The sequence below is a fragment of the Budorcas taxicolor genome, chromosome 22 (genome assembly GCF_023091745.1).
Source record: "Budorcas taxicolor isolate Tak-1 chromosome 22, Takin1.1, whole genome shotgun sequence".
In the NCBI taxonomy this organism is placed as follows: Eukaryota; Metazoa; Chordata; class Mammalia; order Artiodactyla; family Bovidae; genus Budorcas; species Budorcas taxicolor.
This window is the reverse complement of record NC_068931.1, coordinates 50,581,279-50,593,305: the sequence shown is the minus strand read 5'-3', so window position 1 is coordinate 50,593,305 and position 12,027 is coordinate 50,581,279. Positions and strand designations below refer to the sequence as shown.

The 12,027-nt window shown below is 41.3% G+C and overlaps 1 pseudogene; it reads right to left on the bottom strand.

Moving 5' to 3' along the window:
- Positions 1–540: 540 nt before the first annotated feature.
- LOC128067483 (60S ribosomal protein L7-like) lies at positions 541–1,287 on the bottom strand (annotated as a pseudogene).
- Positions 1,288–12,027: the final 10,740 nt, after the last annotated feature.

Below are 12,027 nucleotides of genomic sequence, written 5' to 3'. Positions count from 1 at the left end.
GAATGTAAATGCCTCAGAGGGGCAGAAGAAGGCTCCCAAGGGTGGGGGGCACCCACAAAAAGGAATCTGATCCTGACTCCATCTCAAGTCAGTCATGTCCCCTCAACAGGAACTCGATTTTATATCATCTGCACAGTGAGAAGTATTGGACCAAATGATCTCTAAAGTCCTGTCCAGCTCCAAATGTCCGTATTATTTTTGGCTTTTTCTCTGCTCTTTGGATCTGTGAAAGGCATTTCACTGGTCTTTTTCTGATGTTTTCCTTGTGGGAGAAATGGATTAATCCTGCAAAATTTAGAAAAATAAGTATTCTTGAGCTATAAGCTGAAGTTCTTGAAAATGGCTTTGATAGGATCAGGGACCCTAACTATGATATGTAGAGTCTGCCTTTAAGAGCCTCATAATTTAGTTTCCATAATTTAACACTTAACATTTGAATTACTTTAAATATCATGAGTAAAGCTGTAATGGCCATTCTTTTTTGTTTGTTTGTTTCAATTGTTTATTAACCAGATTACAAAAATAATCCTGGTAGATACCTTAGTTCATCCTTCTAATAAGCCTGTTGATCTGGTCTTCCCTGTTGCCAGCGTCTCCACCTTCTACAAAATGGGTGGTCTTTTTCTTCATTCCACCTCGTGGAGAAAACAATTTAAAGGGTCATAGGAAGTTGTTTGCTTCTTTGAAACGTTCTCCAACGGTATAGATCTCATGAATCAGATCCTCCACGCAGGTGATTCCATATTTCCCAAGAGATCGAGCAATCAATGCGTTGTCTGTCAGGGCAATTCGCTTTTTGTTGATTTTGCCATAACCACGCTTGTAGATCAATTCATTTACAGACTTCAGATTTGGGTACCCCCATGCAATGTATGGCTCCACAATTCTCAGCATGTTAATTGATGCCTTGTTGAGCTTCACAAAGGTGCCGTTGAAGATCTGCTGGAGGCGAAGGAGCTGCAGCACCTTTTGAACCTTTGGGCTCACATAGTTGATACCTCTGATCCTGATGACAAACGCCAATTTGGGTTCCATGGGTACATAGAAGTTGCCGGCTTTTCGTGCCATCCTAGCCATTCGAATTTCAGTTCTGTACATCTGCCTGTATTCCTTGTGGGAATGCTTAGCTTTTTCATAGATAAGCTTCCTCTTTGCCTTTCGAAGCATCTTTTGGGCAAACTTCTTTCTCAGTCGCTTGATCTTAAGCTCTGCGAAATTCTTCCGCTTTTTCTTAAGGGTTTCTGGCACAGCAGGAACCTTCTTTTTCTTCTCTTCTGCACCCTCCATGGTTCCAGCCGGGAAAAACTGTAATGGCCATTCTTATAGCCAAGGCTTTCACATGTGCCTGATCATTTCCTTAGATACAATCCCTGGAGTGGGGTTGTTGGGTCAAAGGTGAAGGTCTCTTGGGGGAAAACGTCCTCTCCTCTTCTCTCCTCATCCTTCCCCTTTCTCCCATCATCACCCCCAAGAGGTCTAGAGGGCTCTGTATCCATCAGATCTCAGGTCTCTTAGGGGCCTTGTTTTCTGGGCCAGCACAGGTAGCTGGGGCTTCCCTGGTGGCTCAGTAGTAGAGAATCTGCCTGCCAGTACAGGAGCCCTGGGTCAGGAAGATCCCCTGGAGAAGGAAGTGGCAACCCACTCCAGTATCCTTGCCTGGAGAATTCCGTGGACAGAGGAGCCTGGCAGGTGACAATCCCTGGAGTCGCAAAAGAATCAGACGTGACGGAGCAACTAAACAGCTGGTGGCTGGGGTGGGAGGCCTTGCAGTCCCCACCGACAGCTGGACCCAAGGCTACTGCCCACCAGAGCAGGGCGAGCCCGGGGCCTCAGTGGCCCCTGTCCTGACTCCTCTCTCCCTTTGGCTCCAATAAGGGCAGCTGTCACTCCCCTTGGGCTCAGGACTGGAGGCCCCAGATGACACAGTTTATAGTCTGCTTTGGTTCAAAGCCGTTTAAGCCCAATTATTTTCAGAAAAGGGAGCATTCCATGTGATCCAGCACAAGTCTAGTGTCAGACTTAGATCCAGAACCCCTCCTCGTGGCAAGGAGGCCCTTCCTGGCCTTGTTTCTTTTGTGCATTTCTCTCCCGTGGGCACCATGTAAAGAGGAAGACGTTCTAGGTTCAGACACCATTCGTACAACCAAATGCAACATCAGACATCTCCAACAAAAGGGTTTTAGAGCTATTCTTATATGTTGCCAAATTCTATCATGAACATTTATTATTTTATAAAAAGAAAAAATTATTTTTAAAAAGCCTTATAAGTAGTGCCAACTTCATTTTCCCAGCCATGCGTTTTTGGGGTGAGTGGAATGCAATCCATTGCTCCTTGATCAATTTGCTTTGTGTAACAGAGTGTGTGATTACTAATTGGCCTGATGATATTTAGACAACAACAATAAAGACATGTATAAATGGGTCATACTTGCTCTTCTCAGGAATGAAAGAAAAGGAGAAAAGTGGTAGAACCAAGGAAATGACACAACTAAGGAAAAAATAAAGGAGAAGCAAAGCATAGAGCTCAGGTCTCAGGGAGCGCATGGCTGTAACTGCCTGGTGATAACCATTGGTGACCCAAGAGTAAGCAGCTGGGGGACCAACGTGGAGCTGAGAGCCAGCATGCGACCCCCAGACTCAGCCATTCATGCAGAACCAGTGATTGCCTTGACAAGTGGGTAAGGAGCTTGCTCTGTAATTACTTTGCTTTTGTTTGTGTGTGTGTGTGATGTATCAAGAACTTTAAGGTTTAGATTGTGAAAGGATGTATTGATACTAGCATTAAAATATCTTTGTATCCGTTCAGTTCAGTCGCTCAATGTCCAACTCTTTGCGACCTCATGGACTGTGGCATGCCAGGCTTCCCTGTCCATCACCAACTCCCATAGCTTACTCCGACTCATGTCCATTGAGTTGGTGATGCCATCCAACTATCTCATCCTCTGTCATCCCCTTCTCCTCCTGCTTTCAATCTTTCCCAGCATCAGGGCCTTTTCCAATGAGTTAGTTCTTTGCATCAGGTGGCAAGTATTGGAGTTTCAGCTTCAGCATCAGTCCTTCCCATGAGTATTCAGGACTGATTTCCTTTAGGATGGACTGGTTGGATCTCCTTGCAGTCCAAGGGACTCTCAAGAGTCTTCTCCAACACCGCAGTTCAAAAAGCATGAATTCTTCAGTGCTCAGCTTTCTTTATAGTCCTACTCTTATGTCCATACATGACTATTGGAAAAACCATAGTTTTTTGACTAGATGGACATTTGTTGGCAAAGTAATGCCTCTGCTTTTTAATCTTTGTATAGTTTTTTTTTTAATCTTTGTATAGTTTATTAAGTTTGTTGCATTTCTTTTGTAAAGACTTTCAATTTTTAGAACAGTTTAAGATTCATAGCAAAATGGAAAGTACAGAGATTTCCCATATGCCCTCTTATGCATACGTTGCCACCCTCCACCCTAATCAACATCCCAGCCTGAGCAGTGCATTTGTTACAACTCTTGAACCTACACTGACACATCCTCATCAACCAAAGGCCCTAGTTTGCCTTAAGCTGTAATGCATTCTCTGGGTTTGGATAAATGTATAACCAGATAACAATGATTATCCATTCATGATAATCTATACCAAGTATTCTCTAATTAGTTTCTATTTTTCTTGTGTCATAATAGTAACTTTCTCACCCCTACCATAAAAACATCCAGTTACTAAGTCTGAAAAACATGCATGGGTGAGACCTGCAGGTTCTTCAGTCTCCCTCCCTGGAGCAAGGAAGAGAATTCAACCAAAGTGATGACAGCTGAGAAGAGCAGCTGAAGGGGTGTGAAGCAGTGGGAGAGCCAGAGAAGCTATTCTGGAAGGTGTTTCTCTTCCTCAGCTGAAGCACTACAGCCCTGAGGCTATTTACCTGAGTCTGGTAAAGATCTGATTCTTGGCTTGCAGAGGAAGTCCTGCAAAACGTCAAGAGCCTCAGGGCGGTAACCCTGAAAGTAAGTTCAGCTGAAGTTCTCCCTGCAGTTTGTTCACGAGAGAGAAACTAGAAGTTAGCTGGGTCCTTGGCCTGCTTGAATGCGTGAAGGAAAATTAACAACCAGAAAGGCTTAAAGGAATTCCCAATTTTGTGTTTCTTTAGACCATCATCAGATCACCCACTGAGCGAGAAAGAACATTCAGGGTTTAGTAATTCTTTTCTGAGGTACATCGCTAGATCAAATAGTCCTTAGCAAACGAAATACATTTGTCTTTGTAATCTAAATATCATCAGCTCAGTTATTCACCTTTATTTACATAATTCTATATGCTGAAAAATATCATTGATATAAATTATCTCTTCTAATTTATCTATTCTTATGATATAAAAATATCACTGGTATAAATTATCTCTTCTAATTTTTCCAGGGGTCTTATGAGGTGAGCAGTGAAGGTCTGTCACCCTGTTTTGCAGATAAGGAAATTGAGGCTCAAGGTCACACTGTGAGTTCAGTGGCAAATCTGAGACGCAAACATGGAACTTTTACTCCTGGTCTGGAGTCCTCTGCATCTCTGAGATGATCAAATCTAGGGCACACTCAACCCTCTTGATGTCGGTGGTAATGGTTAGAAACGTTGAACTTGGATAATATTTATTTAAAACACAGCCTTACACAAGAAGTACATCGTAATAGAATTGAGTCAGAGAAGTTCAGCAAAAAAGCTTATGGAGATTGAACCATTCTCTCTCAAAGGCAGACTGAAATGAATACAACTACTAATTGTAATCAAATACAACTGATTTGCTCAAAGTTGCAAATTGGACACCAAGCAGGATGTTGTGGGGCTCCTGGGCACAAAAGCCTTCCTGTGTCCCTCAGTTCTCTGATTCTTCATTCAGCTTCTATGACCTTCCCTGAGTTCCAACAGGCAGGTTCAAACAGTTGCTAATGAGGGAAGGGAGAGAATGGGAGACAAAGGAGGAACAGTCAAGAGGAACAACAGTGCAGCTTGGGGCAAGGTCCTGGTTCCCCATCAAAGGACACATGCGCGAATATCTTTTAGCTATTTTGTAGATACTGAAACCCCCACCAGATGGGACAAGTTAAAGGTTAACAATGGTATGCTGCCCACAAGCATGTAAATCCCAAACCAGTTGGAAATGGAGGGTTTGAAGATGCTGACTCTGACTTAACCTCACCACCAACCAATCAGAAGAATGTCCAGGAGCTGATCATGTGCTCTGGGAACTAATACTATAAAACTTCTCACTATCCTCTCCAGGTGGGGACACACAGTTTTGAGGACATGAGCCTGCTGTTGCCTCCCTTTGCCTGGCAGAGCAATAAAACTATTCTTTTCTACTTCACCCAGCATTCTGAGATTTAATTCAATGTCAGGGTTCAGAGGCTGGGTGTGGCTTCAAATGGGAACAGGCTGAAGGGGACTGATGAAAGGCATATCGCTTTCATGTCGACATTAGAAAGCAGACATGACATCCTTGAAGTTTGCGCAATGTTGTTCTAGGATGAGCACAAATAGTAGGATTGTATGGTTCATATCAGTCAAGGTAGCCCTGCTTGTTAAGAGCTGGAGAAGGTTTGCTCCAATGCCCATTCCACTACTTTTAAAAGTCTAAGCTCTTACCACCAATTTTTACAAATTCTCAGAAGCTTGGGTTTTTCATGGTCACCTCTGGCTCCAATTTCTTTCTTCTGATGACATGCTTGAGTTAATGAACTTCACATTATTCTATGCTAAACCCATCCCTGTAGGAAACGAAACTTGTTTCTTTGATTATCTTCACCTTTCTCCTACAAAAAATAAACACAGTCTGATCATAAAGGTTTCTGCTTGTGCATCAATGTTTATGCGGAAATCAAATGTGTTTATACTGCAGAATACAAACTGTTTGAAATTTTGTATTAGGTCTCCCTTTCTTAAAGGTCATCTTGGCTACTGTGCCACTGGACATTTCACTGGCTGTGCTCCCTACATTCAAGGCACTATGCCAATTAGCTAACTCTCTTTCCCTTATCCCTCAGTTTCCTTTCTTTACTCCTCCTTCCCCAATGCTGTCCCCAGGAATTAAAAATTCTTGTTATTTATTAAGACCTGAATGTCAATTCTCTAGACCTGAATGTCAGTTCTCTTCAACCCCTAGTCCTTAACTCATTCGGGCCCATATCGAGTCATCAATTGAAAAATAGGGCTCATTAGCATATGACAACTTCCCAAATGGGTAAAGAATCCTCCTGTCAATGCTGGAGATGCGGGTTTGATCCCTGGGTTGGGAAGATCCCTGGAGAAGGAAATGGCAACCCTCTCTAGTATTCTTGCCTGGAGAATCCCATGGACAGAGGAGCCTGACATGGGGTCACAGAGAGTCAGACCCAGTTGAGCACACATACACAGCATATGAGAAGCCTGACAAAGACTCTGCTATGTCCGACCGTGATGCCCACTGTGATTTTGAAAAGCATTTTCCCCTTCTTTGCAATATTATCTTCTCAAACTATCAAAGAGTACCAGCAGGCTTTGGACTCAAAAAGTTGAAAGCTAATGATTACCCTGAGCATCTCAAAGGTCATTCAGTTCAGTTCAGTTCAGTTCAGTCGCTCAGTTGTGTCCGACTCTTTGCAACCCTATGGACTGCAGCACGTCAGGCCTCCCTGTCCATCACCAACTCCCGGAGTCCACTCAAACTCATGTCCATTGACTTGGTGATGCCATCCAACTATCTCATCCTGTCATCCCCTTCTCCTCCCACCTTCAATCTTTCCCAGCATCAGGGTCTTTTTAAATGAGTCAGCACTTTGCATCAGGTGGCCAAAGTATTGGAGTTTCAGCTTCAACATCAGTCCTTCCAATGAACATTCAGGACTGATTTCCTTTAGGATTGACTGGTTGGATCTCCTTGCAGTCCAAGGGACTCTTAAGAGTCTTCTCCAACACCACAGTTCAAAAGCATCAATTCTTCAGTGCTCAGCTTTCTTTATAGTCCAACTCTCATATCCATACATGACCACTGGAAAGACCATAGCCTTGACTAGAAGAACCTTTATTGCCAAAGTAATGTCTCTGCTTTTTAATATGCTGTCCAAGTTGGTCATAACTTTTCTTCCAAGGAGTAAGTGCCTTTTAATTTCATGGCTACAGTTACCACCTGCATTGATTTTGGAGCCCCCCAATAATAAAGTCTGCCAATGTTTCCATTGTTTCTCCATCTATTTCCCATGAAGTGATGGGACCAGATGCCATGATCTTTGTTTTCTGAATGTTGAGCTTTAAGCCATCTTTTTCACTCTCCTCTTTCACTTTCACCAAGAGGAACTCAAGAGTCTTCTCCAACACCACAGTTCACTCTTTAGTTCCTCTTCACTTTCTGCCATAAGGGTGGTGTCATCTGCATATCTGAGGTGATTGATATTTCTCCCAGCAATCTTGATTCCAGCTTGTGCTTCATCCAGCCCAGCATTTCTCATGATGTACTCTGCATATAAGTTAAATAAGCAGGGTGACAATATACAGCCTTGACGTACTCCTTTTCCTATTTGGAACCAGTCTGTTGTTCCATGTCCAGTTCTAACTGTTGCTTCCTGACCTCCATATAGGTTTCTCAGGAGGCAGGTCAGGTGGTCTGGTATTCACATCTCTTTCAGAATTTTCCACAGCTTATTGTGATCCACATAGTCAAAGGCTTTGGCATAGTCAATAAAGCAGAAATAGATGTTTTTCTGGAACTCTCTTGCTTTTTCCATCATCCAGCGGGTGTTGGCAATTTGATCTCTGGTTCCTCTGCCTTTTCTAAAACCAGCTTGAACATCTGGAAGTTCACGGTTCACGTATTGCTGAAGCCTGGCTTGGAGAATTTTGAGCATTGCTTTACTAGCATGTGAGATGAGTGCAATTGTGCGGTAGTTTGAGCATTCTTTGGCATTGCCTTTCTTTGGGATTGGAATGAAAACTGACCTTTTCCAGTCCTGTGGCCACTGCTGAGTTTTCCAAACGTGCTGGCATATTGAGTACAGCACTTTCATAGCATCATCTTTTAGGATTTGAAATAGCTCAACTGGAATTCCATCATCTCCACTAGCTTTGTTCGTGTGATGCTTCCTAAGGCCCACTTGACTTCACATTCCAGGATGTCTGGCTCTGGGTGAGTGATCACACCATCGTGATTACCTGGGTCATGAAGATCTTGTTTGTATAGTTCTTCTGTGTGTTCTTGCCACCTCTTCTTAATATCTTCTGCTTCTATTATGTCCATACCATTTCTGTCCTTTGTCGAGCCCATCTTTGCATGAAATGTTCCCTTGGTGTCTCTAATTTTCTTAAAGAGATCTCTAGTCTTTCCCATTCTATTGTTTTCCTCTATTTCTTTGCACTGATCACTGAGGAAGGCTTTCATATCTCTCCTTGCTATTCTTTGGAACTCTGCATTCAAATGGGTATATCTTTCCTTTTCTCCTTTGCTTTTCACTTGTCTTCTTTTCACAGCTATTTGTAAGGCCTCCTCAGACAGCCATTTTGCTTTTTTTGCATTTTGTTTTCTTGGGGATGGTCTTGATCCCTGTCTCCTGTACAATGTCACAAACCTCCATCCATAGTTCATCAGGCACTCTATCAGATCTTGTCTCTTAAATCTATTTCTCACTTCCACTGTATAATCGTAGGGGATTTGATTTAGGTCATACCTGAATGGTCCAGTGGTTTTCCCTCCTCTCTTCAATTTAAGTCTGAATTTGGCAATAAGGAGTTCATGATCTGAGCCACAGTCAGCTCCCAGTCTTGTTTTTGCTGACTGTATAGAGCTTCTCCATTTTTGGCTGCAAAGAATTTCCAGAGACTACTTCTGGGATACGTGGACCATAGAGTTCTCTCAATGTGGATTCTTTATCCTTAATTTGTTGTAGAATGTACATGAGGAGGAAGAACACAGGGAGGTTTCTTTTTTGCATTGTTTAGTAAATGGTCCTCAAAAGATAACAAACCCTCCCTACCTATTAGGGACTAATCAGGAGTTAATTAGGTTAATTGTATGTTGAAAGAGTATGTGTGAAATGGGCAGGAAAGAGTGAAAAAATTAGATCTCATATCCATTTATCACACAAGATTTTGCTTCTTATCTCATAATCGTAATTTGAAAAGAAAGTTCCTATTAATTTACTTTATGCTGAGTTTTGAAAGTGTGAGAATATTAATGAGAAAAAGGCAGAAATTATTTAAGCAGGAAATACCAGGAATAAACTGTTGTCTAGAAATACTAAGCCAAGGAAACCTAAATGGCTAACTTAAGAATTTTATTTTTTTAAGTCTCTTAATCACAGTCCAAGAACTTATTTATATGCAGTATTTGAGACATTAAGTAAATATATTAAGTTGGTAGTCAGAGCCCTTTGTTAATCAAGTCTCCCAGTTAAAATATATCTTAACACAAATCATATCAATATTAGCAACTTCAACTGTATTTTATTAACTTAGTAAAAATTGGTAGAATATTGTCTAGCATTCTATGTGTGTGGTTATTGTGATTATAGCTAACACGTTTGAGTGCTTCCTAGAAGCAGAGGCAGATGCTTTACAAAGGCTGTCTTTATTTTCAGCTTTTCATTATGAAAAATTTCAAACACACACAAAAGTTGAACACCTCCTTACACCAAATGATTGATTTCTGTTATTCTTTTTTCATGCATTCCCCCAATTTTTTTCTTTTTTTAATTAATTTATTTTTAATTGGAGGATAATTGCTTTACAGTGCTGGGTTGGGTTCTGCCATACATCAACATGAATCAGCCATAGGTATATGTGGGTTGCCTCTCTCTTGAACCTTCCTCCCACTTCCTATCCCATCCCACCCCTCTAGGCTGCCACAGAGCACTGCCTTTGAGCTCCCTGAAGCATACAGCAAATTTCCACTGGCCATTTGATTTTATATACAGTAATGTAGATGTTTCAGCGCTCTTCTCTCCCTTCGTCCCACCCACTCCTTCCTCCTTTGGTCCACACGTTTCTTCTCTATGTCTGCGTCTTCACTGCTGCCCTGCAGAGAGGTTCATCAGCACCGTCTTTCTAGATTCCATACATTTTTAATAAATTACTTTAAAATAGATCACAGACATCATATCATTTCGTCTCTAAATACTTCAGTGTATGTCTCTAAGAGATAAAGACTTTCTAAAAGACCACAAAACCATGTTACAACCAATGAAATTTATAATAATTCTTCAATATCGTCTAATCTTCAGTCCATGTTCAAGTCTTCCCGATTGTAGCAAAAATGTCTTTCACAGTTAGTTTGTTCAATGCAGGGTCCATATAAAGTCATACCTTGAATTTTGCTATTACGTCTTGTTTCTTTTAATCACAGTAGTTTCCTCTGTGTGTGTGTGTGTGTGTGTGTGTGTGTGTGTTGTGTTGTCTGTGTGAGCCAGTTAATTTTTAATAATGTGGGCAATTTGGGGTAGACTTTAGAATTTCCCACCCTTGATCTTGATTGACTATGTCCTTGTGGTATTGCTAAATATGTAGCACCATCTCCTGTATTTCTCTGGTAGATCTAAAACTTGACTGGATTTAGGCTCATTTGTGAAGGGCAGGAATACTTCTTAGCAAGTGCTCTGTATCTGACTGGATCAAATTAGGAGACACTCAGTAACTGCATGTCCACTTTTAATGATGTGATGCTTAATCTCACCCTTTGGGCGTATGCAAATCTTAGATCCATCTGAACATTTTTTCACTATAAAGAGTGATATAAGGGAATTCCCTCATGGCGCAGTGGATAAGAATCTGCTTGCCAGTGCAGGGGAAACCAGTTCGATCCTTGGTCCAGGAAGATTCCACATGCTGTGGAGCAACTAAGTCCACGTACCACAACTGCCGAGCCCACGCCCTAGGACCTGCGAGCCGCAGTGACTGAGCCCGGGTGCCGCAGCTGCCGAAGCCCACGCACCCTAGGGCCTGTGCTCCGCAAGAAGAGAAGCCACGGCAGTGAGAAGCCCCCGCCTCGCAACCAAGAGGAGCCCCTATTCGCCACAACTAGAGAAACTCCATGTAAAGCAATGCAGACCCAACGCAACTGAAAAATAAAGAAATAAAAATGAATTTTAAAAAAGAGTGATGTAGGGATCTAATTTTAAGCTGTTGTTGAGTAAATAATTCATCTTTTCTCCAATGATATAAAAAGACATATTGTTGTGTACTATTTTCATGAAATAAAGACATTTTAGTATACTCAGGAAGTTCACCACCCACAGACCCTCACAGAGAATTCTCCATTAAGAAGGGAAGTGAATCCAGAAAGAAGTAAAGGGATGGAAGAAGTAATACCACACAGACAAAAGTAAACTATATAATCAGTTTTACTTATAAAAATATTTTTTTTTAAAATAATTAAGTCTAAGATTCTAGAAGACAACATAGGTAGGTATGTGTAAGGTGGTAGAGGCCCCAGGGGAGCAGTGAGAAATTAAAGTATGTTAACATCCTTCTCCTGTCCCAGGGGAAAAAACATATATATTTTTATACATACTTATTAATTTGAGACTTTCTGAGAATAATGTACATTAAGTATGCATGTGACAACTTTATAATCACACCAAATCCACTGGCTAAATTCTAAAAGCCTGACAATACCAAGAGTTGGAAAGAGTGGATGGACAAGAATGCTTGAACACTTCCAGGAGTAGTATACATTACTATAATCACTTTGAAAAACTGCTTGGTTCTATCTACTAAAGGTGAAGAGTCTCATACTGTGTGACTCAGCATTTTTACTCCTAGTTATGTATACAAGAGAAACTCGAGCACATATGCACCAAAACACATATACAAGAAGAGGCTCGTGGTAGCAATGTTCTTAATACTCAAAAGCTAAACACGTCAAAATAATCAACAGTAAGACAGAAAATACATTGCATTATATTTAAATGTATGAATATTAAATACAGTTTGGAGGGAAAAAAAAGCCAGACGTTAAAAATATGTACTATTTCATTCCATTCATATTAAGTTCAAAAATAGGTAAAATTAAACTATACCATTCAGATATATAAACTAAGTGC